The following is a 26,909-nucleotide window of genomic DNA, read 5'->3' as shown; positions in this document are numbered from 1 at the left end:
CTTACAAATACATTTGTGATACAGTGGGTAAGGTGGAGGGACTAGATCTTGGGATCTTGCAGACCTTGAAAGCAGAACAAGGTTTGCAGCAGTAGTCAAAATGAATAACTGTTTGTAAAGAAAGACCTATTTTTATATTTTAACAAAACTAGGAATCTCCATGTTAAAATGTTGGAAAAATGCTTTCAGGTAGTATAGTGATAACATGACATTTCTTTTTCTTTTCGTAATTGATTATGTCGGGTTAATGGCCAATGAGAGTCAGAGGTGAGAAGCTCAGCCATGCGTCAAGTTGCACATAAATGCACACTGTGGCCATTCTGTCAAACAACAAATCCCAAAACAAACAGGCAGCCTGTCAGTCTTTACTTTCTCAAGGTCAACAAACCATGGTTCTGAAATGCTAGTTTCATTAAGTGAAAGCTCTTTGAGGAGTTGATCCCACTTTTGGAAAGCATCTGAACTCTGGTTTCTAAGTGTTTGGACACAAGGGACTGTTAGGTTTCATGTCTCAGGCAGCTTCATTTGTTTCGTAGCTTATGTGCAGGGATGTTTCTTTAAAACCAAATCATATCTTTGTAAATATCTAATGAGCTTTCTGATCTGTATCTAAATTGCTGATTTCTTCTGAGTTTGTGTCTGCAATTAGTTTTCATTTGGAAAGAAGAGACTAGTGTTTGTAAATGCATAGGGTAAGGCGTTTTCTTTTGGTCCTTTTCTCACTGCAGTGTTGCTTATTCTCTTTTCTAGGAAGAGGGAATCGATGCCAATTCAGACAAATATCCTCTGGCACTTTAAATCTCCACTAAGTAGAGTCAGGTAACAGGGGCCTAGATTTTAATGTCTTTTTAATATAAGAACTCCTCAGTGCTATGGTTCCTGTAGATTTCCTGCAAATGTGTAAGATTATTGCTACTTGCATCTGGTAGGGTGATCATCTGGAAAATAGCAGATGAGAAGTGGGAGATTCTTTGAGTATAAAATGGCATAAAAATGCAGGACAGCATCATGAGTAGTCTTAGTGTTAGATGACTGTTTGTTATGGAGAGAACAAGGAGACAAGCCAGAGAAAAATTTCTTCTTTCTGATGACTGTTACCTCATTCTGAGTTGTCTGTTCCTTGAAACAGCTGTCTCTCTCTCCTTGCTTTTAAATTTGGTGCAGCAATGACAAAGTTGCTAATAGGTATTTCTTTTTTCTTAATATTTAAAGGAGATGTTGAGCTAGAGCTTTTTCACTTACAAAAACTAGTTGCTTTAGACAGTTGGAGCAAGATGGTGGAGACTGTCAGTGAAACCTTTCGTGCAAAGGTGTAAGAGGTGGAGGAAGAAATGCTAAGTGGCTTGGATGAGGGATGAAGCGCATGATCAGATACTTGTTGTCATTTCTGTTTTTCTGTCACCTCTTGGAACAGGGACTTCTTGAGTATTATAATTCCTTAGTGAATTGCAGATGTCACTCATTGTGGAACTGTCTCTTCTGTCATTCCTTCCCTAGCTTGAACTTAAAAATCATTACCGACTGAAGTAGTCTACAAGGCGTGGAGAAATCAAACACACAGAAAGCCAATGTCGATTAAAATTTGGGGGGCTTCTGCCCTTTTAGAGTTGTGAGTGACTTGCATTGCCTTTCTGAATGTGCATCTAGGCTTTCATGCACAGTATCACTTTGCTTGCATGTCAGCTTTTTAAAATTAAAATGTCTTTTAATCACTTTTATATAAGTTTTAATCCTGGCCTCTATCCCAAGAGGCATCAGGACCAAAAGAATTGTGAACATTTGAAAACAAAAATGCAAACTGAACTAGTGTGGGGCATTCTTTAAAACTGCTACTGTTTTTCTTGTTTATTCTTAGTCTTGGATCTAAGGCTGAAAACAAACAGTAAAATCTTGGAAAAGATTTTTGTTTCTCTCTTTTAATTTTGTTTTATTTCCTCGTAAGAGAACTTTCATGTGCTGTGGGACCAGGAGGAAAAACAATGGCATCTGACTGACCAGCATAGTGGAAGTGATATACAGAACAAAGAAGGCTTTTTATTTGTAATCTCTTAGTTTTTTATTCATCTCACTTCATAACACAGGAAATCAATAATTTTCAGTTGCTTTAGTAAAGTAGTATTAGGTCAAAATCAAGCAGTCCTTTTAATAAATGAGCTTACTGTAATGTTCCCGGCCATAAGGCTAAAGTTTCAAAGCAGTGTGCTTTTTACTTTGATTTATTTATTGTCGGTAGCTTGTCAAGCCTTTGTTTGAATTAGGAGCCATTGTGGGTAGCCAGAAATTGAACTTTATGTAATATAATCTATCTGTCACTTAGTATCAGTTCCCTAACAATGATGCTAACACATTCAGACTTTAGCATCTGGACCTTGCATGCGAGTTTTCAGCCACTAGGTAGGGTCTAATGTTTCAGTGCTTCCATGTAGTTCCTTCCCAGCTATTTCCCATCTGTGTATGACTGTCCCACTTCCCTAGGGGTCTGTCACCAGTGCTGCCAATGTCACCAGATAAGCCTTTTCCCAAGAGAAAATTTTTTTTAACTGTATCACTTGTTAAACTGTACTAGACTACTAGATTCATTGCCTTCACCTCAAAAGCCAGAAAATTCATAATAAAACAGAAAGTTGTGGGATTATGCTTGAGCATGTCTCTGAGATGAATATATAGCTTTTTATTTCATGGGCCAATTCTAAAAAAGTGGTTTTTCAGTCTCCTTTAACATTTTACAAAATGAAGGCTAAAGTTTCCATGGAACGATAAGGTGTGATTGCAGGAAAGACTACAAACAAGTGTTAGAGTCTACAGCTGGGTTCTCAAACTCCCTGATGTCAGTTCTTGAAAGAAAAATCTGTAATATTTAATGTACTAAATGCTATTAAAATTTGTGACCTGCCTTCCACCTCTTCTAGTACCTGTATGGCTGTCAGGCTTTTCTGGGAATGTGCCTGCAGGTATTCCATGCTTTCCTAGCTGGGGAAGACCTTGGAGGAAAGCAGGCAAGCCTGTCCTTGAGTAAGAGAAGAATTCACAAATCTCCACCCTGGGCTTCCTGTGAGCTTTTGCGATTGCTGCTGCTATTTCATGCACTGCTTGTGGTGCCTGGGAGTTGGCTGTAAATGAGGGCCCCTTTGTGCTTTGGGCCCAAACATAATGTGGACACTTGAAGAATAAAAGCAGTAGGTGGGCTGGACTGAAGGACACTCTTCCCCAGATCTGTGCTCTGTTTTGTAGGTAGCAAAGTACCTGTTAGCACTAATGACAGGTCTGAACCATCAAATAAATAGGGTATCTTTTCTCATATGCTGTCCCTCTGTTTTCTTCCATGAATTGGCTTCTTATTTTAGGTCTTATTAATTCACAAGTTGGAAAGTTCGACTAGAGCCAGTGACGGGGAAGCTCAGCCTAGAGCAGTACCTCTTCTGTCTCTTGAGCAAGTAGCAGGGAGGGAATAAAACTTCCCTCAAAACATCTGGCTGAGCTGAGCTGTGCCAGTACATCCACCCACAAGGGAAGATGACTGACTCCTAGGGTGGGACCAGATCAAAAGGAAGGTGCAGGGAAAAGGAAATGGGTGAAAAAGGATGCCAAAATTTTTAAAATATAACTGCTGCATCTGTCCAGTGGTCTAGCTCCTGTTTGTGGAATAAATTTTATGAAAGATGCACTTATTTATGTTAGCCTGTGATATGTAGGTCTAGACCAACCGGCATGTTTTAAGAGGTTGGGAAAGAAAAGAAAAAAAGACCAAATTATTTTGCTTGCACTTTTTGCTTTAAGGTAATTTAGTCTAAAAATCTTTGAAGTAAAATAAACATTGTATTTTAAGTAGCTGAAGGCATTTACTATGTTTGCAAAGGCCTTTGCTCTTTGCAGTCTGGTTTTGAGGAGATTTGTTTTTGTCTAGAAGAAATAAAAATATTTGCGTGCTTTTGACTCCTGGATTGCCAGGAGTCCTCTTCTGTGTGAAGTGGAATCGTAGAAAACATAATTTTAATATGAGTGCAAAGGAGAGATACCCTGCTAGTGGGGTGGTCTAGAAGAGTACATTAAAATCTTACTTTCAGTGGCTGATTTCAAGAATGATGGGTTCTATTTGTTTTGTTTTCCTTTCCTGTAGCGCTGCTGCTAGGGTTGGTGCTAACAGTGGTCTTGATGTAGGTGCTGTTTAGACAGGTTGCCCTCAGGACCCTTAACAGTTAACTACCGCTGTGGGTCGGGAACTGTCCCTGAAAGTTTCCTGTATGTTTGTCACCACCTGAAATTTGAAGTACCTTTCCAAGTTTTGAAACATTCAGTGGTCCTGCACTGTGAAATCTCTGTTCATGGGATGTAATTAATTCAGCTGGCAGGGACGGATTTATTATTAGCAATGGTAGCCCTGTGAAACATGACAAACCTTGATGTCAGATGAAAAGTGCCATTTTCAGCTGCATTTTGCTTTGATCTTTCCTGCCAGCTGCACTGTGAATATATATGGACCAGACCTGAAAATAGATTAGTAAGCCCAAAATGTCAATGCCTGCAGCACTGTTGTTAAGCTTTATTAGATACAGAACCTTCACTTGTAATTTAAAATGGTGAGCTACAGATGCTTATTCCCTCTTCGCACACGGGTGGGATTTTAGATTCAGGTTTGATACCTACCTGTTACATTTTTCAGTGCACTTGAAATCAAGTTGTGGCCTTTTGTGGAGCTTTGGGGTTTAGAGAAGTATCACTACTGTCTGATTCAGAGTAGCATTACTGCCAATTCACAGTAAAGAAAAATGTTTACATCTTTCTACATAATAAATGTGTAAAAAGACTGTCTATTATAATGTAGTGATTTGCTGTAATTGTTAATCTTTGCCCTTCGGCTTTTAAGTACATGTGCACAGAACAGTCTGCTTATCTATGAATGTACTTTGTTAAATCACATGATTCTTATTCTGCAGTCATTTGTGTTAGCGTACCTTACAGTTTAGAAAGAACAGTTAAGAGCAATTGAGAACACTGAGTGTAGAAAGATATTATATTTATTTTAAGCAATGTGTCAGAATCAATGACCATTATCAAATGAAAAATGATGGCGATTAATTACTGCTTATGTAATAAAGTCAGAAAACACCTTGAAGTGTGAGAATGTGATTCTGGTAAACAGATAAACACACCAGATTAAAAAACCAACTAAACAAACCTCTCCCAAAACACTTGACCTCAAGAAAACAAGCCACACAGAAGTCAGTGAAATCTACTCTGATGTGAAATGCTTAATTTTCTGGTTATCAAAATACTAAAGTAAAACTCCTAAATTTGTTCAAATAGCTCTTGCAATAGCAACAGCCGTTCATGAATATCTCTACTGTCTTCTGAAATATTTATAAGGAAAACTACTTAAATCCTGTTTTTGCCACTAAATCTTTTGAAAAAGAAAAAAACACACAGGAAAGGTTTGTGTACATGACAGAATTTTGCTTGCTTATGTTGTCAGAGCTTGATTTCACTCTTTGAATATACAGTTATGTTTAAAAGCTACATTCTTCTGGCATTTGCCCAGGTTATGTTCTTCAAAACTCTTTAGTATGGGCTAAAATAAGCAGTAGTAGTAGTTAAACAAATATGGCACAGTCAAAGCAAACGCTTTGATCAAGTATCATTGAGAAATGTACTGTTATGGAAAGCTTTAAATAATGCGTTTTATTTCTGACTTGCTGTAGTGCATGGCATTAGATGAATCAAAACAGGTGGATTCTAAAAGTTACGTATCCATCTGTTTTAGAAATTGATATGATTAATCAAGAATTATAGTAGTGCAATGTGCATATATTTTAGTAAGTGCATTTAAAAACACATCTGGCAATAAATACATCATTCAGTTACATAACCAAACCATTAATTTAAGGAAAATGTTAAGAGAAATTATGATGTTGTCTAACCTCTCGTGGGTATATTGAACCTAGCTACTTATTCCTGTTTGGATAGAGATTTCAGCTTTTGACAGCATTTGTACTGTCTCAAGCACCTTTACATTGCAGCCTCCTGGAGGGAAATATAAAAGATTGCAGCTACAAGAGCCTTGTACTGCAGGTGGTTCCCTTAGTATTTGTGAGATACTGTCATGTTGCTTGCCACTTCTTTTGCACTTGTAGGGTCTGCAGTGATTATGATTCAAAACAGTGTCCCTTTTTGACAGAGAAAGACATAACTGTTGATCTTAAACAGGGAGAGACCTTTGCCATTATATAAATACATTAAGGAGCTTGCTTGTGCCAAAAACTTAAAGCTGTGATCTGCTAGATAAAAACCACTTGATAACTTGGCACAAAGAGTCACAAGCTAGCAGTAGCAGCTTTTTCAATATACGTTGCACCACAAAACATAATGCCTAAAAATGAAGAATCTCTCTCCCTGAATTTTTTAGGTGTTCAAAATCTGAGCTGCATAAATGATGAGAAGGAACTGTAAGAGGCTGCACTGCATGGCAGTGGTTCTGTCTGAAAAAGAAACGTTTGAGCCAGCATCTATGAGACGGTTTCTGTTGAATTTAGTATCAACGGATGCAAAAATTCACCTGCCCATCCCCCTGGGTGTGAGTTGTTCCCATAAGAGGTGGGAGAGAGTCATCTGCAGTGGCTCCTTTGCTGCTGCAGTTGTTCACAGCCTGAATCATTGGTTTAAAGTTTTGCTGGTCTCAGATTAACTTAATACAATAGAATGAGAATTCTATGGCCTACTGAAGAGCTGGCATGCACTTACGTCTCTTATCCTTGCTGTTGCATCTGGCAGAAAATCAGTGCGTTTACCTCACTGTGGTACGGCAAAGCTCTTTTTTGGTTTGGGTGGGGTGTTTTTGTTTGTGCTTCATAGCTTTCAGGAACCTGAGTTCTGCATTTGCTTGAGGCTCAAGTATGAACATATGCCGTCTAACTTGAGGCTGAGATGTCAAAGTTAGGGTCTCAGCATTTTTCTGGAGGTGCCCCTCTCCTGCACAGATTTATGATGGAGCCATGGGTTTTCCAGCTAAGAGCAGGAAGTGAGGTGGGATGAATGCAGGCCTAATTGCATTTCTGAAATGAAATATAAGCTTCTAAAATCTCTAAAAAGCATGGGTGAATCTTTCTGATGTAGGTGAAGAAGTGTCAGTTGATGGATGTCCTGTCACCACCATCTCTCTGGCACAGTTTATGCTTAAAGAATCCGGCTTTCTTTACAGGTGTGCAAATTTTGCTCCTAGTGCTCACATCGCTTTGGAAGATATGATGGAGGTTACTAAACCACTGAAACACTTGTGAAGACTTTGTCTCAGGATATAATGCATATTTACAGCTGTTGTGTAGCTGTATCAACCAAAAATGTGCCTTGTGATGTACCTCCTGATTTCAGGGTCCTATATGCCCTCAGGAGAGCTAATGAGTTTGTTAGGTTTTTTTGATTTAAACAAAGTCCTTATGCTTTCAGAGCATGGAGAAGCAAACAAATTTGATACTTCATTCTCTTTTGTTGGATGCAGTTGTATTTTATTAAAAATACACAGTTCTGTACTGCTGTTGCAGTACAATGTTTGTGTTGTACACTTTGAAATGGTAGGGATGGTTGTGATATAATGTCCAAATACCATTTCATGATGTGATTCTCCCCCCACCCCCAGCAAAATTGCTTTAAAAATAGAACAAAAATATCATCCCTTTACTTCTGTGGAACGTAAGTGCCCTGATCATCTATGGAAGGACTAGTATTCTTCAGAGTTTAAGTGAACTCCCCGCTAAATGGGAAGCCAGCTCCCTGGTCTTGTTGCAGCAGTGTTGTACTTGGGTATTCATTGAAAGCCTTTTTTAGCATGATGCAGAGTGACTGCTCTCACTTCTTTATTGCTTTATCAGAACTTAAGTGATCTTTAGACTCAAGCATCTGTAATCCTTTGCTGTGGCAGGGCTGTAAGGGTAAGTACCTGAATGTAATGAACAAACTCACCATGAAGTGGAAATTCCCACATAGATAAGGTCTAGGGAAGTTGGGTTTAAATGAAGAAAGCAGCAAGATGCAATCTCCCAGGAGATCTGAAAGGAAATGTGATTGCACTGGCTGATTTAGAGAGGAAACACTGATTTTCACTGATGTAGTTTATCCAGTTTTTACTTATCCTACATGTCACCATACAATAACTGTGGTCTGTAACTGCAGCGCTGGGGAAAAAAAGATATATAAATTTTCTTTGTTGATAATGCCCCATGTATAAATCCTATGTGCCTAGAAGTTCTTCATTCTGTGCAAGCCACAGGGTGGCTGTTAAATTGATTGGTCATACCTGTGAAACGTTCCTCTTACAGTGCCCAGCTCTAGAGACTGTCTCTGCTTCTTGCTATGGAATTTTTCCTCACTAGTAATTTTAAACGGGAAAAATGTCCAACCCTGGTCTTCCATGTAGTGCAAAGGAAAATGTTGGTGGAGATCTTGCAGGCAGCCTGAGGTTTTGTGTGTGGTGTGGTTTTGTTTGGTTGGTTGGTTTTGGTTTTTTTTCCCCTCAGCTCACTTTGGAGGACCAACAACGGCTGCCCCCTCATCTATAACTCCTTTGCTGTCTTAACTCCTTGCTTAACCTTTTATCAACAGGTTGACACCTTTCACCTTCACCCTTGTCTGATACCTGAGTGGGGACACAAAAAACCCTCTGCAAAACGTGTCCGGTGATGCTGACCGGCAGGATTGCTGTAAAAGGAAAGCGAGGAGGAGCCTGACTGCTTTCTCTGTGTGCTGCTCCAGGCTGAGCATGCCCTTATTGTTATTTCTGGATGTGCTGATTCAGCATTGCAATGGTGCTTAATATATACAAAATATGAGTGGCTACATATGTCAGATTAAAAAGTAAACAGGTCAGAGTGTGTTCTCTGATGTGTATTTATAGCTCACTGACATCAGCAGGAGCTACATACATCTGAAGGCAAATTCAGTCTGTGTGATAAGTGGAAAAAAGTATGCCTTAAGCAAAAGCAGCAGAGGCTGCATATCATACATTTAAGTGAATATCACTTGTAGCTGTCTTAATATATACCCTACTTACATTGTATATCTAACCCTAGTGATTAGCGCCTGTTAGGTATAAATATGGTGACAAGCTGTACCTTTCTGTAGTTGCTTAAAAGTTACAAATAGGCATGACTGAGTAGTTGAAGGACATTGAATTAAACATGCTTGAATTAATAGGGTAATGATTGGTGCTGCTCGGAGTTATAAAATAAACACTAACTAGAGCTCTGTGCTATGTGGCAACCAGATCGAGCCATGGGGTTGCTGGAAGTATTCTGAAATGACTCAACTTTGTTGTTAAGTGAGAGAGATAATCCTAAGAAAGCTCTGTACGTAGGCTCCATGTTAACATTTTAAACCCCCCTTTGGCTTGTTGTTATGACTTCAAAGATACTCTAAAGCCTTTGTTAAATTGATCATTAACTCTGCAATGTTATAATTAGACATTTGAACTTGGCTGCATTCAAAAAGAAAAAGCAAGAATGAAAATCCTAACCAGTGTTGTTTCTCTGCAGCTCATCAGCATGGTCAGAGACGGATTAAAGTTCCACAGGAGTTAAAAAGTAATGGGAATTGAAGGCATTAACCAGCCTTGCAGGAAGGATAGGGAGCCATTAATCCACAAAGTTTTTCTTTGAAAGTATGGAACAAGAATAATGTCAGGAACCTGAAATGGGTTATTGCTGGAGATTTAGATTTAAGCTCATAGAATCATTTAGATGGGAATGTTGGGCTAGAAGTGTGAGCTGGGGAAGCCTTAAGTTTCCAGCCCAGCAATCAAACATGTTATACCAAGCGGTTTTGTGCTGCTGCTGACCTATTACGAGTTTGTAAAACCAGCAGAGGAAGCACTGTAAGGCGGCTTTAAACAATAGCAATGAGCCCAAGCGTCAGCTAAGAAAATTGAGGGTTGGATTCTGTGGTTAAAGTTTATGAGGTTCGGGGCTGGGAGAAGCTCAGCCCTACGTCTCTCACTTGCTTTCCTCAGTCTCTCCTGATGGAGCTTGAGTCGAGACAACAGCTGGTAGCTACTATAAGCCCGGCTGCATAGTGGATGGGAAAACCCATCTCCATAGTAACAGAGAAGGCATTGCATGTGCTGCTCCTGCTCGATCTGGGGAGTAGCTGGCTAAAGACATCTGGTCAGTGTAGCCAATTCTCAGGGGAAATTAGCTCATTTCATCTGATAGTAACCACAGAAACTTTTGACTTAGTTTAATAGTATGATGCTGAACATGAGATAGAATTGACTGGCTCAGCAGTTTCGAAAGTCAAAGATTATCTAACTGCTTTTAGATAAATATTTTTTTAAGGAAGGCTATTGCTTGTGCTCATTCCCCCACCCCCTACTCTTCCCCACTGGTGATGTTTCTAATATGATGGTGATTCTTCAGTGTGGGGTGGGTTTTAGGAATTTAAAGGCAGTTTTCTTTTTGTAAATATTTATTTCTTTTGCTTACATGAGCTCTTTTTATTATACAGTGAACCTTCTAAGCCTTTCATCTTAGTGGAGCTCAATATAGTGTGAGATACTGTGTTAACATACTATGGCTTGTACTCTAGAAAGTTCACTCCCAACCCCCAAAATCTTGAGTCAATTAACTATTAGCTATTTTCAAAAGAAATATTCTGAACAGCTCATACAGCTACAAATAAACCTCAAAATAACTGGTTGAATATGTGTAAAAGTCTTGAGCTATTTAACATCAGTGAAATCAATTACAGATCATATTTTTGTGTACAATACAGGAAAATTCCTAATTGATTTTTGCAGAACAAATTCTGCATCCAATATGCAGAGGCTATACTGAGGATATGGTGGTTGGGTATGCTGTTGTTTTTTTCTGTTTACTGTAAAATTTATCAGCTCATACTATCCTGTGTAACATTCAGAAATTTGGAGGAAATTGAAGAATGGAAACTTTTTTCCATTTGCATGTGAGGACATCATTATGTATTTTTCATATGCCAATAAATGAATGTAGTGGACAATAGCTTTTCTGTAAGTATAATGCATGCAGAAAAGTGTCTTATAAGAGGCCCAAGAGCAACATCCTAAATGCGTGGGGCACAAATAAATGCTTGATCTTCCACCACCCCCTGCCCACTACTGACACCTACTCCTGGTTGTAAATATTTGAACTCAGTGGGTTGTTGTGACCATCATGAACTAGAAAATGAAAATGTGTGGACAGGCATAAGCCTGAACCGTTTGTCTCCCTTTATGGAAGACCAGCAAAGCTGTCAATCTCTGAGAAGCCCTACCCATGATGTCTGTTTGAGCATGTGTGGTTGAATGAGAGAAGTGTGTTCGGCTCTGCTGGGCAACAGCCATAAATGATTATGTGAAGAATAAGAGCTTCTAGCTGCCATAGCTCTTAAGAAATATCAGGGGAATCTAAAGGTCTTAACAGAAATCTGAGAAATGCTTATAATAAACAAAGGGGCCTGAGCTTCCTAAAACAAGTCAGACAAGCGCAGCAGATGTTCAAGAGCCTCAGGTGGGTTCTGTAGATGTTAATAAACCAGATGAGCTGAAATCAGTTAATGAAAGAAGTTTAATCAATCTGAGTTGATTCAAGAAGTGACTACATGATGAATACGTATTCCTTATTGAATGAAGATTCATTGATTTGCTTTCTCTGCTGAGCTCATGCTCTGATGAATCAAGAGTTACATCTCTCTGTGGAGTTAAACCATTGAAACTAGGTGTCACATTTTTTCCGCAAAATGCTTCCTTTTTCTACCTGGAAACAGTCATGTAACAATGAAGAAATATGGGGGTGGGTGGTGGTAGAGAGGACATGGAGGAAGTCTTTCCTGTTTCACTCTTAACTTCATATTGAGTTTCACGGCAAGTGAACTGTCCTTGAAACTGAAAAATAAACCTCTTGGTTTCATAGTTTTAAAAAATTTCTTTCTGAAAGTGATTTGCATTTATTCACTTTTTTGTTTCAGTAAACATAGGTTACAGGAATCAATAGGAAAAGTTCTACTTAATCCTAGAAAAACGATATTATTATAGAAAAACCTGGTGATGCTAGGGGGCTTTGGGTGTCTTGAGGTGGATGGTTGTTTGCCTTTCTGGTTTTTTTTATTTGTTTGTTTTTATGAAGCTGAATGGCTTCGGTTGATACTTGCAATAAGTCTTCCTGGAGCTGGATGTTGATAAAAATTAGAGAAACCCAATGAGTGTGATTATTAACATGAAATCTTTTCTCTCAGGGTGTAGAGACGGTATTTCTTTTCTGCTGGGCTCCTTATTTTCACAACACTTTCAGGAAGTTTAAATCTCCTTTGACATGCCTGACCTTCTGAGCTGTCCAGGTGAACTAGTGGATTTGGGATTTTTGAGAGGGAAACTGGAGGTAGACAAGGTAATCACACAGACCTCTCTAGGGAGACCAGCCCCAAAATAGAAACCCCTCATAAAGCTTTCTTTCAAGTGAGAACCAATAGTAAATTTCCTCTGCTGTTTATACCATTGCTCCAAGCTGAGAATACTTTATTAGGTAATTCAAAGCAGTTCTTCTAGGCTGACTCTGAATTTTTTTTGCAGCTTTTAGCTGTCTAAAAGGTAGTATAAGTCAATCGCATAGGCTTTCCCTTCATGGAAAAGGATAGGTACTCCTGAAAGCATAGTTCATTACATCTTAAGGTGCCTAGGACACTTGAGATGAATTTCCCTTTGTATGTGCCTATTTGTCTCCATTAATTATAGAAAAAGCCATGCATGTTTACCCTATTCAAGTACGTGGAGTTTTAATTCTCCATGAAGTCACTTTCTAGCCAGGCAGTTAGTATTAACTTAGTTAATCAGTATTAATACTAATGTTGTTTGTATAATTGTTTTGTAGTTATGAACATGCTTGAAATACATCACGTGGTCACAGAGGTTTTTAACAGTTCAGCTGGTATTTGGAATATGGCACAATTACATTTCTGATGCCTGGATACATGCTGGCTTTTGTTTGTATTTTTCTTTCAAGAAGCACAAATCGTTGATTATGTGTCTCAGCACTTAGATATACATAGTGTGAGGGTATAATCTTCCCTTTTCAACAGAGGTGTTCAACTGTGCTTCTTTGTTATGGATTGCACCTTGCTTCAAGGGTCATGCCATTGACTTGGATGGGAATATTCAAGAATAAAGTCATATACAGTGGAAGAGGTGTCAGAAATCAGCTCTGTGTGGTGTAGCATGGGCAGCTTAGTGTTAAAGCCCTGAGCCGAAGTCTAATCCTGTGATCCAGATGAAACAAAATGTCAGAAGTATTCTTCCTGCCAAAACTCTGAATAGCTTCTTTTATCATTTAGTCCTATGATCATGTTGGCTTACAGGCAGGGTTGCACAATGTAATGAGCAGCAGTAAGAGGTACAACCTGAGCAAAAGAGGAGCTTCTCAGCTCTCAAAGAGGAATAAATACTTCAGTGGGGTTCCTTTGAGCCTGAATTCTGACTGACTTATCTTGGTATTTATTTTAACAGTAAAACAAGTTGAAGGTTGAAAAAAACAAACACCTGCTTTCTCTGCTTTAAAGAGTAGAAAGAACTACAGAACATGAAGTAAAGTTAAAAGGAACTCCTTGAATGCTGTTAAGGATTCCAAAAGTAGTCTTTAATTGCTGCCAAAACTAATGCGGCTGGAATTTCTATGGAAAACATCAGTGTAGTAGCCAGTTAGCCAGTTATACAAATACCTCCAGTTTGCAATAGATACTCCCCACCCCCCCAGCTTGTTGACCCTGGTCTCCATGTTAAAAAAAATTATCCATGTTTAACGCTATGCTTAAGATTGAAACAGTCAAACATGACTTCTCATAGCAATACTAGGAGTCACGTGGTGGTAACTACTCGGCGTTGCACTGAGAACTGATTGCTTATTCTACAACCACCATTGTTTGCTACCTTTTAAACATCAAAAAATAATCAAATTTGTTGAAGAGATAATTCCCACAGCCTGCAAATAATTGCAAAGTGTTTAAAAAGGGGACCTTTGTAGTGTTTTTCAGGGTGATTTAGCCCCTGAGATAAACACATTTCAAGTCTTCATAGCATGAAATATTCATTACTATTACTCAAAAGGTGTGAAACCACAGATAGTATTACCAGAGAGTTTCTACCACTTTTTGAGTACCCTAAAGCATGCTGTTTAAATAGGCACAATGTTTCTGGCTTTAACAGTATGCCATTTGGGACAAGTAATATAGTTCATGATAACAGAATTCTCTGATGTAACATGCTATGGGCAGATTTCTAATGAGGAAAGCTTTATTGATGGACTTATTAAAACATGCATTCATGTCATCAGCTTTGGTATCCCAAGTGCAATAGCTTATAAATATTCAAATACCCAGTTATGGGACACAGCTGTACCATACTTTTATGTCTAGTAGGTTTCCTTTGGCCATCCAGCTGATGAGGAAATGCACATTGTACACAAAGCAGTCCCTTATGTGCTTTTCTAGTGTAGTGTAATTGTTATTAATTACAGCCTGAACAGTACTAGCAATTGACGCTTCTGTACAAAGTTAAATGTGCAATGTGTTATGTGTTTGGGAAAGGGGAAACACGAGGTTGTCATTAAAGCCATTTTTAGCAGAGCTGGAAATAGGATGCAAATCCAAGCATGGCAGACCCACTTGTTTCATCCACCAAGAAGGAACTCACCAAATGGGTGAGTTTGGTTTTGCTGCCTTGCTCCCTTCGGCAGAGGAGAACAGGCCTCTGACCCTGGCTTCCATAGTTTAACCACCTTTACTGATGCGTTAACAAAACTGGAAAACTATCCAAACTGAACTGCAGTTTAAGTAGCCTCTTCCTCCTGTAAGATCTGTAAGGTTAGCTAAAACCTTTGCTGTTCGATCATTTCTAGAGGTCTTGGCCACTTGAGATATTTCTTTTGTAAACCATTAAAAAAGGATGTAACCCGAACTCTTTACATGCACTATTCATGTGTCAGTATTTGGTTGTTGTGCATCAGGAGTCCCTTTTTTTTTTCCTCCCCCTTAGTCCTAGAAAAGAACTTACCTTGGTAATTATTTATTTTGCATACTGAGAAAAGATTGCTTTAAAAGAATGTTTTGCAGTGGAAAGAACATTATCGTCTCTCAGTAATGACATGATGCAAAAATGTCACATGTTTCAGTTGCTTGTCACATAGAGTGGTGGCTTGCATATTGGGTTAGTAAATACTAGGGTTCAGTAGGTTTAAAGCAAGGAGTCACCTTTCTTTAATGTAAGCTCTTGCTTCATTTCTGTTAAGACAATTGGTGCAAGTGTTGGTTCTTACTAGTTCCTCCATTGCTGAACAAGTATCTTTTTGGATGGGATGAGCATCTTTGGTTCCAGTGGGTAATCTTAGCTCTCTGGTTTGGCAGTAAGACCTTTGGTGTCTAGACTAGACTTACAGTTTTTTGTTAATATCACATCTAACATGATGGGATCTTGAGAGGCTTAAGCAGGACAGACACACTAAAACCAACTTTTTGAAACAGTGAGTATCAAGAACTGCAGAGAAGGTGTAAAGGGAAGGCTAAAAAATTGGATGATCTTTTGACATTTAAAAAAAAAAAAAGTTTTTATAATTACTGACAGGATTTGTCTAGCTGTGGAGTAAGACTGCCATTTGCTTTATCACATAAGGTATTGGGGAAAAAATGGTTGGAAATTGGGCATTTCCAAAGATGTGTTTAGTTTAATTACTAATTTAAGCAACAGTAAATCTCAGATCAAAGAGAAGGCCCTAGAAAATTCAGCTATTCCTAGAAAAAATCATACCATGAATCACCTGGAAGTATAGTTCACATAAAAAGCAGATATGCCTCAAGCTTTAGAAAAATGAGCGCAATAGTAATGCAATAATATGAAGTCCTGCTCCACTGCTACCACTTGGATGTTCTGATATGTTAATGCATTTAAAATGCATAGCCAGTGCTTTGGTTGTTCTAATAACATGTATTTTAAAGTGGACTCTAAATCTGTCCTGCATTGCCCAATGTTTCAGCACAGAAAAGGCTCATCTGTCTCTTACCATGCTCCCTGCGCCCCTTCCTTTAAGTTGCAATTGTTTTTCCCTCTTCAAGTACCCCTCCATAGAGGGGATTCTTCTGGTTGGGTGGTTTTTGCTTGCTACATCAGCTGCCTGCTAGCCTGTGTACTGTTGCAGAGCCTTTAGTTTATTCTTGATATGTCCTAGGCATTGCTTTTATAAGGTTTCTCCTTTTCCAAATAGTTTTGGAGTACAGTGTTACTGAATTCTGCCAAATATCAGTTTGGTTTTTTTTTTTTTTTTGTTAAATTCATTCCATATAATGCCTATTAGTTTCCTGAGGTATTTGATGTCTTGAAGCTCAGACCAGCTGCCACTGAGGCCATGGCTTTTTTAAGATTTTTTTTTTTTTTTTTTTTTCTTCCTGCAATGAATAGTGCACTTGTCCTTTATTTGTAAAGGGAACAGGGGAAAGGTGATGGCGAGTGAACGGAGTTTCACAGAGCTGGAGTTCTCCTTTCGTAACTTTGAATTCTGCAAAGAGCTGCCTCTGTTGCACCATTTATTTATGTTGGACCTAAAACTGATAGAAACATGAATCCAAGTAAAAATATAAGTCTTTGCACATAACGGTAGCTTGGTTAATGGGGTATGCAACTTCAGAAAGATCTGGCTTATATCTTCATTTTGCAAGTCTAAGTTTAGTTTGGTCTATTTGGAACATTATCAAAGCTCTAGGGAGAGTTTGCACTGAGTTAATCATGTGCTTTGGTTGGTATAAATTAACTTCCCATTTTGGTATGCTATAATCCTGATGCGCTGAATGATAGCCACAACTGTTTAATGCTCGCTGATTGGAACGAGCACAGGAAATTGGCACAAGGAGGAAACTACTTGCCTTCAGTATGTGAAATGTATTTGCCACTTAGCTGAAAATGCTGACTTTGTTGCCTTTGGTTAGGTTTATTTTGCATGTCAAATAATTCTCCTCTCCTTCACAAATTTTAGAGGCAACTGTAAAATGCTGACTGAATGGGCTGTGTACATATGGCATCTGAGAGGTTTTTTTATTAGCTTAAACTAGCACATGTGTTTTCCTGTGAGGAGTATTAAGTGCCTGGACTACAGGTTTAGTGTGTGACTGTTTTGGCAGCTGTGTGGAAGAGCATGATGCGTATTCCCTGGAGCAGGCCTGGGAGAGAGCTCAAGTATGTTGAGGCAGAAGCAGGTTGTGTTTATGGGAATGTCAAACAGAAATATGGCACTTGAACTCTTATCAACACTGAGCCTGATACTGGTAACTGAGCAGTGGTCACCCAGGTGTGTGAAAGGAACACCCCACTTCTAACCGCACAGGATTTTGTTTCAGAACTTGATGGCTGTATCCTGCAATGCTGTCCTGCCAGTCTGGAAAAAATGAAAATTTTCCCTCTGTTATCTGGATGGAGGTGGTTGAAACCAGCGTTAGGCCACTTGAAATTTTGAAATTTAGTTCTTGTTAAACTGTTATTGAAGAGCACGGTCATTGCTCAGGCCAGAAATCTTACTTTTGGAGGATTAATTTTGAAAACATGCTGCCTCTAGAAAAAGAGGATATAATGAGTATATGTAGAAGTAGAGGTAATGTCCTGCTATTGGTGACCTTTCACTCTTCTGGAAATGTCTTACTTGTGGAACACATATCACATCCCAGAGAGGGTCCCATAAAGCTGGAAACCACATAGAGGAGCTGGAAGGGTAGAGCTGAGACTCCTGAAGCAAGGCTGTCTAGCACACAGTACCATTTTGTAACTCCTTTCTTGAAGGTAGGGCAGGGCTGGGGGAGATGTCTTGTCTACACAAGAGAGGTAAGAAGTTAGAACTTCATCAGAAAGAGTTCCTCTTCGGGGCACTCTGTACTTGCTTTTGCAGGAGCAAGTTGTTGAAATAGCTCTTAATAGCTCATGGGATTTTGATGTGGGGGCCTCATGATGTCGCTGTGCGCATCCAGCTACGTTTCCATTCATAGTGCTACTATCTCGTCTTGGAGCATTTGTGCGGAAGAGGGTGGTGAGAGTAGTGGGTTTCTCTTATTTGGAATGGCATTAAAGACTGCATGTGGTTTGCTCAAAACTGTATGAGAAACCTGTAGCTGACTAGCAAGTCAAGCTCTGATCTCCCATATCTTTTCAGTCTTCCTGCCTACTCAGGGAATGAAGACGGGCATTAGTACAGCTTGCAGGCATGTTTTCTCTTTGTTTAGACTCTGAATAGTGCCCTTAAGTTGAGAAATCTTCGTAGGTCAGAATGTCTGGGCTTGTGGGTAAGGTTGACATGATGCACATGCAGTGCTGTCAACTTCGGAGGACTGAGATTCTTAAAGAACTAGTAGAGCTTCGGAGGTCAGGTTTACTGCAGAGTGGGAATGTAGATATCCTTGGTCAACTGGTAACTGTACAGCAGGAGCGAAACAACATAAAAGGAAAATTAGTTTCATTAAAGCTTATTTTCTTACAGTCCTTGTTTTGCAAGTTTCTAGAGAGAAAAATGTAGTTCCTAAATTGTCTACTTTATAATAAAAAAGTATTCCCTTTCATGCCTTAAATCTACAGATGATTCTGCAGACATACATCTTTTGTTTAAAAACTCTATACATTAAAAAAAAAAGAAAAAAATCACTAAAATTTAAATATAAAATGAAACCTGGCTGCAGTTTGTGTAAAATATGACCCTGTTGAAAGACACAATTTTTCAAGAGCGAACATTGATTCAGTGTAAAAGACAATTGAAAACTAGAGGTTCCTAGCTTCCCATCCTTACCAGTCTTTTTCCTCTTTTCTTCTGCCCTTTTCTAATAGAATGAAAAGAGATGAGTAAGGAGGAAAAAAGAATATTCACAGAAAGCTTTAAGTTATTTTCCACTTTTCAAAACCAGTGGAAGAAAAATATTTTTTTCATCAATAATCTTTCTAATTTCTGTTTTAAAATATATTGTTGCTTCCTGGCCGCTACCACAGTGTGGCCTCAAAAAAAAAAAAAAAACCAAACCAGTACATTGGTATGTCTGAAACCACTAGATTTCAGGTGTTGCTGTTACCAGACTGTATAGCAGGTGACCAGAGCTTGGCCATTACATCTTAAAAATGCCATCTACCATTATATTCCCTTTTAAGTATACAAAGTGAAGCTATTGACAGGTTAAGCTGGGCTGATAATGGCTAGGTTCTTTCTTTTGTGTGGCACTGCTTTCGGGTAAGAGATACTGTGCAATAGTTATTTTCTCTCAGAAAGGAATAGTGTTGTAACAGTGGTAGTCTAAGGGAATAAGAGAAACATGGTTTGCTGGAAGACACAATAGCTTTTATTGCCCTGTCATTTATAGCTGGAAAAAAACAGGCATACAGTCTCTTCATGAGGTCCCCCAGTAAATTCAATGTTAGCTGTGAGCAAAGGGAAGACTTATGAACTGCTCAGTGTAGGACATGGTGGATATGAAGTAGCTTTTTTAAAAATGAGTGAGGAAGGTTTATTTACTAAAAAGCATGCAACAAGACAGTTGACAGGATAAAAATAATCGGATCAGGGAAAGTAGCCACTGTGTAAATAGTGTTAATATGAAAAATTCTCTGTGACATAAAAATATAGACTACTTGGCTTAGACTGATTTTTTTTTTTAATAGTCTGTAACAGTTCCTTTCTACTCGTATTAGCATATTGTATGTACTAATGAATGAGTATGCATATCTGTGAACTGTGTGTATGTGTGCTTAATCTTAAGTAGGTGAATAGTTCTTTTGAATTCAGTGAAATATAAAATTAAGCATATGCTGCAGTGGGTAGAAGCCAGGGCATTTTTCACTTTGAAGGAGAAGGTCCTGTATGAATTTCTTCTAGAGACTTTCATGAAGCCCTGAATAAGAGGTTCATGAAATAAACAGAAAGGAGTGGGTGTTTTAATCATTTTTGCACCAGTGTTAGCATGTTGACACTTCATTTCTCTTGCCAAATACTTTGGGTTTAAAGTCTAGTTCTTGAGCATACTTTGTGATGGGGGAGAACTCCACACTAAAACAAGTATCGTAAACTAAATGTGCAAGCCCAGCTTAATTTACTTCTTTAAAATACTGGTGGATATCATCAGCAACTAAGTTCAAAAGCTAAAGATGACTGCATTATGAAGAGACTTCTGCAGGGGTGACGGTGTGGAAAGTTGTTCTAACACGTCCGTGCTCTGAGACCATGCCTTCACGTGCAAAGTTACATCACTGACATCTGAGGCCTTTTGTAGTTGGTGGAAAAATTTCAGCTGCCTGCGTTTGGATTTAGCTGAAACCTCTAGTGAGAAGAGAGCTAAGGAAATCAATTAAAGTCTTTTTGAATGTACCTAAGGGAGTTAGGTGCTTGACTCCTATTGAAATTCAATAGGATTTAGTTGCTTGGAGCCTTTGGAATATCTCTACCTAAAATTGCAGGCCTGCAGTATTCTTTATTGGTCCCAGTGCTATTGTTCTGTGCTCTCTGCACCGATTAAGGGAAAATAGAAAAGCTTTGGCACAATCAACTGTTCTAACTCTGTCTCCTAGTAAGTGTCCCTTTTTTTCAGAACATGAACACTTAAGTAAATATTATTTCAGCTTAATTAAAAACATTAATAAGGGGACTTTAATGATGTCCAGTAACTTCTTAGGATTAATTATGGGCCTCTGAAGATAGAAGTGTGATACTGACATTATGGTTTTTTGTTTTCCATTGCCTGTTTAATCATTTGGTGCCAAGTATGCTAGATAAAGAATTTTAGCAAATGATACTAGGCTTTTTGAAAGGAAGGAACAACAAGTGTTCTGGCTTTAAACATTTTTAAAAAACTTTTTACTGTTTTTCACTTTAAAAGATGCAATTTACAAGATCTTTGGAAGTGAGGAGATTAAGTAGGGAGAGAAAAATCCCCAATTCTAAATAGCGCTTTTGGCACTTGCTGTTGCTCAGTAAGTGTTTATATATATGAAAAAGCATTTATCTTTTTATTTTTAATCTGTACTTCATCAAGTTGGGTTTTTTACTTTATTGAGCTTGGTGTCTGTCTTTCTTTGCCTAGGCCATCTGATTTTGCTGTTCTGTGTATCTTAGAAAACACAGTACAGCTTTCAGGAAAAAAACCCTGCCTTTCTCCACAGAACAAAGAGGGGCCTCTCTATACAAAGTGAGTGAGATAGAAGAAACAGTTGCCTTCGCTGCTTTTAATTTGCATACCCTGCTCGGGCTATACACAAGTGCTGTCTGAAGCAGTTTACAAGCCCTGATGTGTCAGTGAACAGTGTGCTGTGAAGTGGACTCTAGCTCTCTCTGAGCTAATGCGTAGCCTGCAGTGGTTTGTGTTTTTGCATGCTGCCGTTCTCTGAGTGTAAATGCAACCTATTGCTCTACATGAAAGACACATTCCTGCTTTTTTTGACTTCTCGGTGGCTGTAGAGGATATGCTGCCTCCCTGCTTGTGAAGATGCTGAGCCTGTTTCTCTGTTGCCCAATCCAGCTCCACAGCCCTTGGCTGACAGCAAGTGCCCCATTTGTCACTTTGCATTAGCATCAGCAGATCTATTGTCCCCTCTCTTGGCTCCTTCAGAGACCTCCTTGTCACGACTTCTGAACAAAACTTTTGGCAGTGTCCTCGCTCCACTACTGCTGCCTGAGATTATGAGGAGGTTACTGTCCCACTTTGCTACAGAGCTAGTGCGCCAATAGTAGAGCTCTTCCATTCCCTTACTTTACAAATAGGTATCGGTGCAAGTAGTGCCACAGGAATCTTACAGCCGAGGTAATGCTGGTTGGCATGCAATCCCTATATAAGCTATGGGAAAGCTTCTTTCCTTGTTTAAAGGAATTCATGGGAACTTTATCATCCTTGAAACTAGAATCTGAAAGAAGCCAGATTTGAAAGAATTGTGGGAATAATGTGGTTGATTCCTCCAATGAGGATAACGTAATAGAGCTTGTGATACGGCAGAGATGGGTAGGAGTTGTATTCCCAGTAAAACATTGTGGTGGGAGGAAATTCTTACAGTACAAGAAGTGTGTGTTTATGAGGCTTAAAGTCATCACCCTCATCAATGCCTCTTGTTTTCCTGTGCTTGTTATCTCCTTTTCCTCTTACGGCAGCCACCTCTATGGCAGATGGAATAAGCTGTATGTCGTCTTTGATTTTTTTGGTCTTCAGTAGCCAATCAGAATAACACAGTGGTATGCTTTGTCTCCTTGCTCCTAAAACGTGTATTTTACCTCTCTTATGTTTATGGACTTTATTAAAAAAAAAAAAAAAGTCTAGACTTAGAGTAAGGGCATTCTTGTTCATAACAGGTTTCAGATGATGTCATCTAGCCTCCCACATCAAATGGCTGCATGAACTTCTGTGATGCTCCATGACCAGTTACAGCTTTGAGGTCTACAGGCAGAGCCTCAGGCAACATATTCTCTATGCAGATGCTTTCTCAGCCTCCACAGACAATTTATGTGTTAAATAGCTGTTGTTATGGTGTCATGATCCATTCTATGTCAGGGTTTTGTTGTGTTGGTTTTTGTTTTTCCCAAAGCTATTAATCTAATTGCTTAAAAACACCTCCTTCAGCTAAGTTTAGGGACTCTGTCCTTCCTTTTGGAGTTGCTACTGAACTTTATCTCGCAGTGTTGATGTTGGATGCCTCCCAACATTGGATCGTAGCTCTTCCCATCCGGTGGGGGTGGAGTAGTAAAGGAAGGGCTTTTCAAGATGTATTTATTAGCAAAATAAACCAGATATTAATTTTGCTAATATACTTGTGTGTATTTGTTTTCATAGATCTGACTATCCAGTCACACAGCTAAAGAAGTCTGGTTCCTCCTTCAGTTCGGTCACAGTCCTTTTCATAATGACTTTTCCCTGTTGTACTCTGATGGAAGGGACTTTCTTGTCCTTTTGCCTAATGGCATCCCAAAGTTTGTCAAGGCGATAGTTAAAGTGTCCTTACCCATAGCAGGTCCAGTTCTTTGGTGTAAGTCAAACCTAATACATGGGCTTTTCATCACAGCTGTTGTTTGAGCCCTTCTCTATGTGTTCCCTGTGTGGGCTTATGAAACTGTGATTAATCCATGGGAACTGTGGAAATATGGGCTGTAATGACAGATAGCATGGGTATGTTTGTCAGGGGACTGTGTTTTTATGGATCTTGCCTAAGTTCCTTTGTCATGTGATGAGAGCTGTACTTTAGACAGGTGATTAAGTTATGACATATCTGTCTCAGGCTGAGGATAATTTTTATGTTTTGATGGCTCTTTCATTATACTTGAAGCAATTCCCAAAGCTGTTCATGTAGTACCTGATCAACTCAAAGGAACTTCTGTTTCCATATCAAAACCGTAAAGTGAGTGGTGAGATGCACTGAAAAATCTGTCATGAGACTTCTGAAATGGATCCCATATGCTGACCCCACTCCTGCACCAATGCACCAGTGAGGACTCAAGCTCCGTTACTGGTCTTTATGAGAAATATTTCATTCCCTGGCATCTGCTAAATGTCTACTTGGAGATCTATTGTAGTTTCACCAAGTACTGTACCACAGTAGAAATGCCCAAGGCTTGTTAGGCTAGTCTTGTCTACCTGTTCCTTTTAGTTGAAAGTGTTGTGAATTTACGTGTGAGAAGTTGCTCACAGCTGGAGAGTTACCAACACTGATAGAGTTCTTCAAGAAAAGTGATCTACATGTGTATCTCATGTTCATCTTCTCTGCCTTTTCATCCAGAGTTAATCTGGTACTTGACTGTGTGGAGATTATGTGGTTGAGAAGGCATGAAGATTGCATTAAGCATATGCCTGGGCTGAACAGGAAGGATGACAGAAGTGAGGGTACCATGTACAAATCCATAATTAAAAGGAAAAAAAGTCTCTCCTCTTAAGCAAGAGGGCTCCTGTATGCCTACAGTATGAAGGTACACGACTATCACATCTCAGAAGGCTCTTTTTACCATGTCACTAAGTTTTTTATCTCAGTGTTGTATTTCTGTTTTTACCTTGTAGAAAGGAGATCACAGTTAAGCTACATAGGGTTGAGTGGGTCCTTGCACAGTGCAGTTCTTGTGTGTCTGTAATTTTAACCAAGAAAACTCCTCCACTGAGCTTTAATCCCCACTCCTACTAGTGTCTTGCAGGCAGTTATTTTCTCTGTATTTTAATTTTTCCCTTGTGCTGAATGCTGCTTTGTTTATTTCACTCATTTTTTACATGCTTTCTGTCTGCACTTTATCTTTCCGTTGTCCTATATCAGCTTCTCAAAGCCATGTTTCAGTCTAGCTGATTGATTGCGAGAAGCACAAACTTTTATACAGTGCACTTAGTAGGTAGGCATTAAGTGGGAAATTAGGAGAAAGCATTGAAGAAACAGTGGACCAAATTAATCTGTAGTGCAACTCAGATTTGCTGAAATTCTCATCTGTGAAGCATTGCTGCTCTCTGCCAGTGTAACTCCTATTAAATGGAATTAGCCCTAATTACCACCAGCATAAATGAACTAAGGATCAGATTGGCATCCTTCTAGTTAATGTACAGTTTCATGTTAAGCTATTAATTGAGAAAATATAGGCAATATTTTAGTAGCTCAGGAAGGCATAATTTTCTAAGGTATTTCTTCCTTGTCTGCAAGTTTGTGGCTGCTAATGTAAGTGTGTACCAACAGAAATTCATCAGCCTCTCCCACCCCCAGGAGACTACTTATTAGACTTATGCAACACGTGATATTAAAACCACTTTTGTCTGTCACACAGCCACGGGCAGGGGAGGGGGAATTTGCCAGTTGCTAATGGATACCTGGAGGTTTTGTGTATGACCATGAAGAACAGCTTGTGCACTTTCACCCCTGATGTTCCCTGAATAACTTGGGTCTCATTTAGGTCAATAAGCCTTTATCAAAACGTCAGGAGTGAAAAATGTGTCTTGGTGTAAGCCGACTGGTCGTTCCCTCCAGTCACCGGAGTCTATAGGACAATCAATGTTCTCTAAGCTTGTCTGCATGTCATGCAAAGAGCTGGATGACAGTAACCATTGACTGCGTGTCTGTCGCATTGTCTTTGGGACAGCCCCCATTTGCATACTTGCCGGTGTGCCTGTTATCCAATGAACCATGGAGGGCCTTTAAAAAAACATATGCGCACGACTCCGATGCAAATTTCCTACGCAGAGAATACGCACTTCTTTAAAGCACAATTCAGGCTTTCACTTTCTACCTTCTTGCTATAAAACTGAAACGGTGATCCTGACAAGGCCACGGTGCCTGGTCAGAGTGCTGTTTGTGGTTTCATTTTGCTAAAACATTAACTTTTCTCTGGGGTTTTCTTTGCCTACCAAGATAAATTTTTGTTGTTGTTGTTCTTTTGCTTTTGGTAATTGCTTTTAGGGATATCTGAACAGTATTATCTGTGCTATCGCATATGATATGAGGCCATACATCCCTTCCTCAAATTAGTTATTTTGAATGAAGGACAGTTTTAGCTCCCTGTATAGTTGCTACTGCCTTTTGTTAAGGGAGTTTCCTCCGTGGTAGTGATGAAAGGAAACGTACTAGCTTTCTGCATACAGAAGAGTACTTGGATATTAGAGTTTATTGACCATGTCTGTGAAATGAATACAATCACCTGGTCAGAAAAGACAGCCTCTGGTGCTTTATTTTGCTGTGACAATTCAACAGCACCTCATGTAAAGCAGGGCTCATAATTTTGCCATTCACTGTAGCTTCGTAGATGACATTAGGTGAAATTGGACAAAGGGAGAGTTTCATTGCATTTGAAGCTTCTGTCATAAGACATGGGCTTTCCTTAAAGCATCTGATGCAGGTGCTGTTTCTTTAGATTTATGACATTCATTAAGACTTTATTTTATTGAAAAATACTTAATAATAGTCCAATTATTTTTTTTTTTTAAAAAAAAGGTGAAGGGTCCTGGTAGATCCTTTCAGGACAAAGGTGTAGAAGAGATTCTTGGCGGGGTCAAAGGGTCTGAGCTTCATGTTTATTACAAGCAATGATCTGGACAGTTTCATTATATCTTGAAAATCTAACTGGAATACAAGTGACTATAAACAATTGTCATAGCTGTTCTGCTGCATCTGACATCTTGCACAGGTTAGAAGACTGTCAAACCTAAGGGAAGGAGTCTTGGCTAATATTCTCCTAGCTCTTCTAAAAGTGTCACGGTGTTGAACTTCAACACTGTAGTGCCTGAGATGAACAGTTTGTTATGCCATCAGGAGACTGGCATTTTAGAGCCACAAAAAGATTATAGCGAAGTCAACTAATGCATAACAATTTTTTCCCCTCCTTTTGCTGTATACAGACCTATTATTTTACTCTGTATTCAGGGCAATGTCCCATGCATTTTTGAAGTTGATAATATGACTCTCATTCATCTTGACTGGACTAGGGTTGTATCCTTGTTACTTCAGTTAGTTTAGAAAATAATCATAGGTACCATCTTGAGTCCCGTTTGCCCATTTGTTATGAAAAACAGCAATGAGCCCTGCAGAAGTGTGAGGAGGCTGGATAAAATGTTTAGCAGCATGTCATCCTCTCTGCAGTTGCTCTTTATATTAAATCACTGTATGAAATAAGCAGCTCGTTCTCTTAATCTGCATTGTCCAATGTAACTGTGATACCTTATGATTGGTTCTCTGCTTTACTCTTTCCATATGCCATGTGCTCTGTGTTTTCAATTACAAGCCACTGTTACCATTCCAGTTAGTAGATTTTGTTGTTGTCTCTGATAGAGAACGTGACCAGTTATTAATCAAGTTGGCCAATAAGGCAGTATTGCAGCTCCCTGATACTTGAGGAAACGTATACTGAGTATGCCGTGCTCAGCCAGTCTGTAGAAAAGCAAGGTTGATCTGCACATTGAATAAGTTCCAAATATGACATAAT

The 26,909-nt window shown here is 39.1% G+C and overlaps 1 protein-coding gene across 3 annotated transcripts in view; it reads left to right on the top strand.

Annotated features, from left to right (window-relative positions):
• The window catches only part of KCNQ1 (potassium voltage-gated channel subfamily Q member 1), a 366,539-nt gene that overhangs the window by 61,106 nt on the left and 278,524 nt on the right, over positions 1 to 26,909 (top strand). The gene's annotated exons all lie outside the window — the stretch shown is intronic.

This window comes from Ciconia boyciana, chromosome 6 (genome assembly GCF_034638445.1).
Source record: "Ciconia boyciana chromosome 6, ASM3463844v1, whole genome shotgun sequence".
Taxonomy (NCBI): Eukaryota; Metazoa; Chordata; class Aves; order Ciconiiformes; family Ciconiidae; genus Ciconia; species Ciconia boyciana.
Note: the sequence above shows the minus strand (reverse complement) of the source record. Positions and strands in the feature narration are given on the sequence as shown.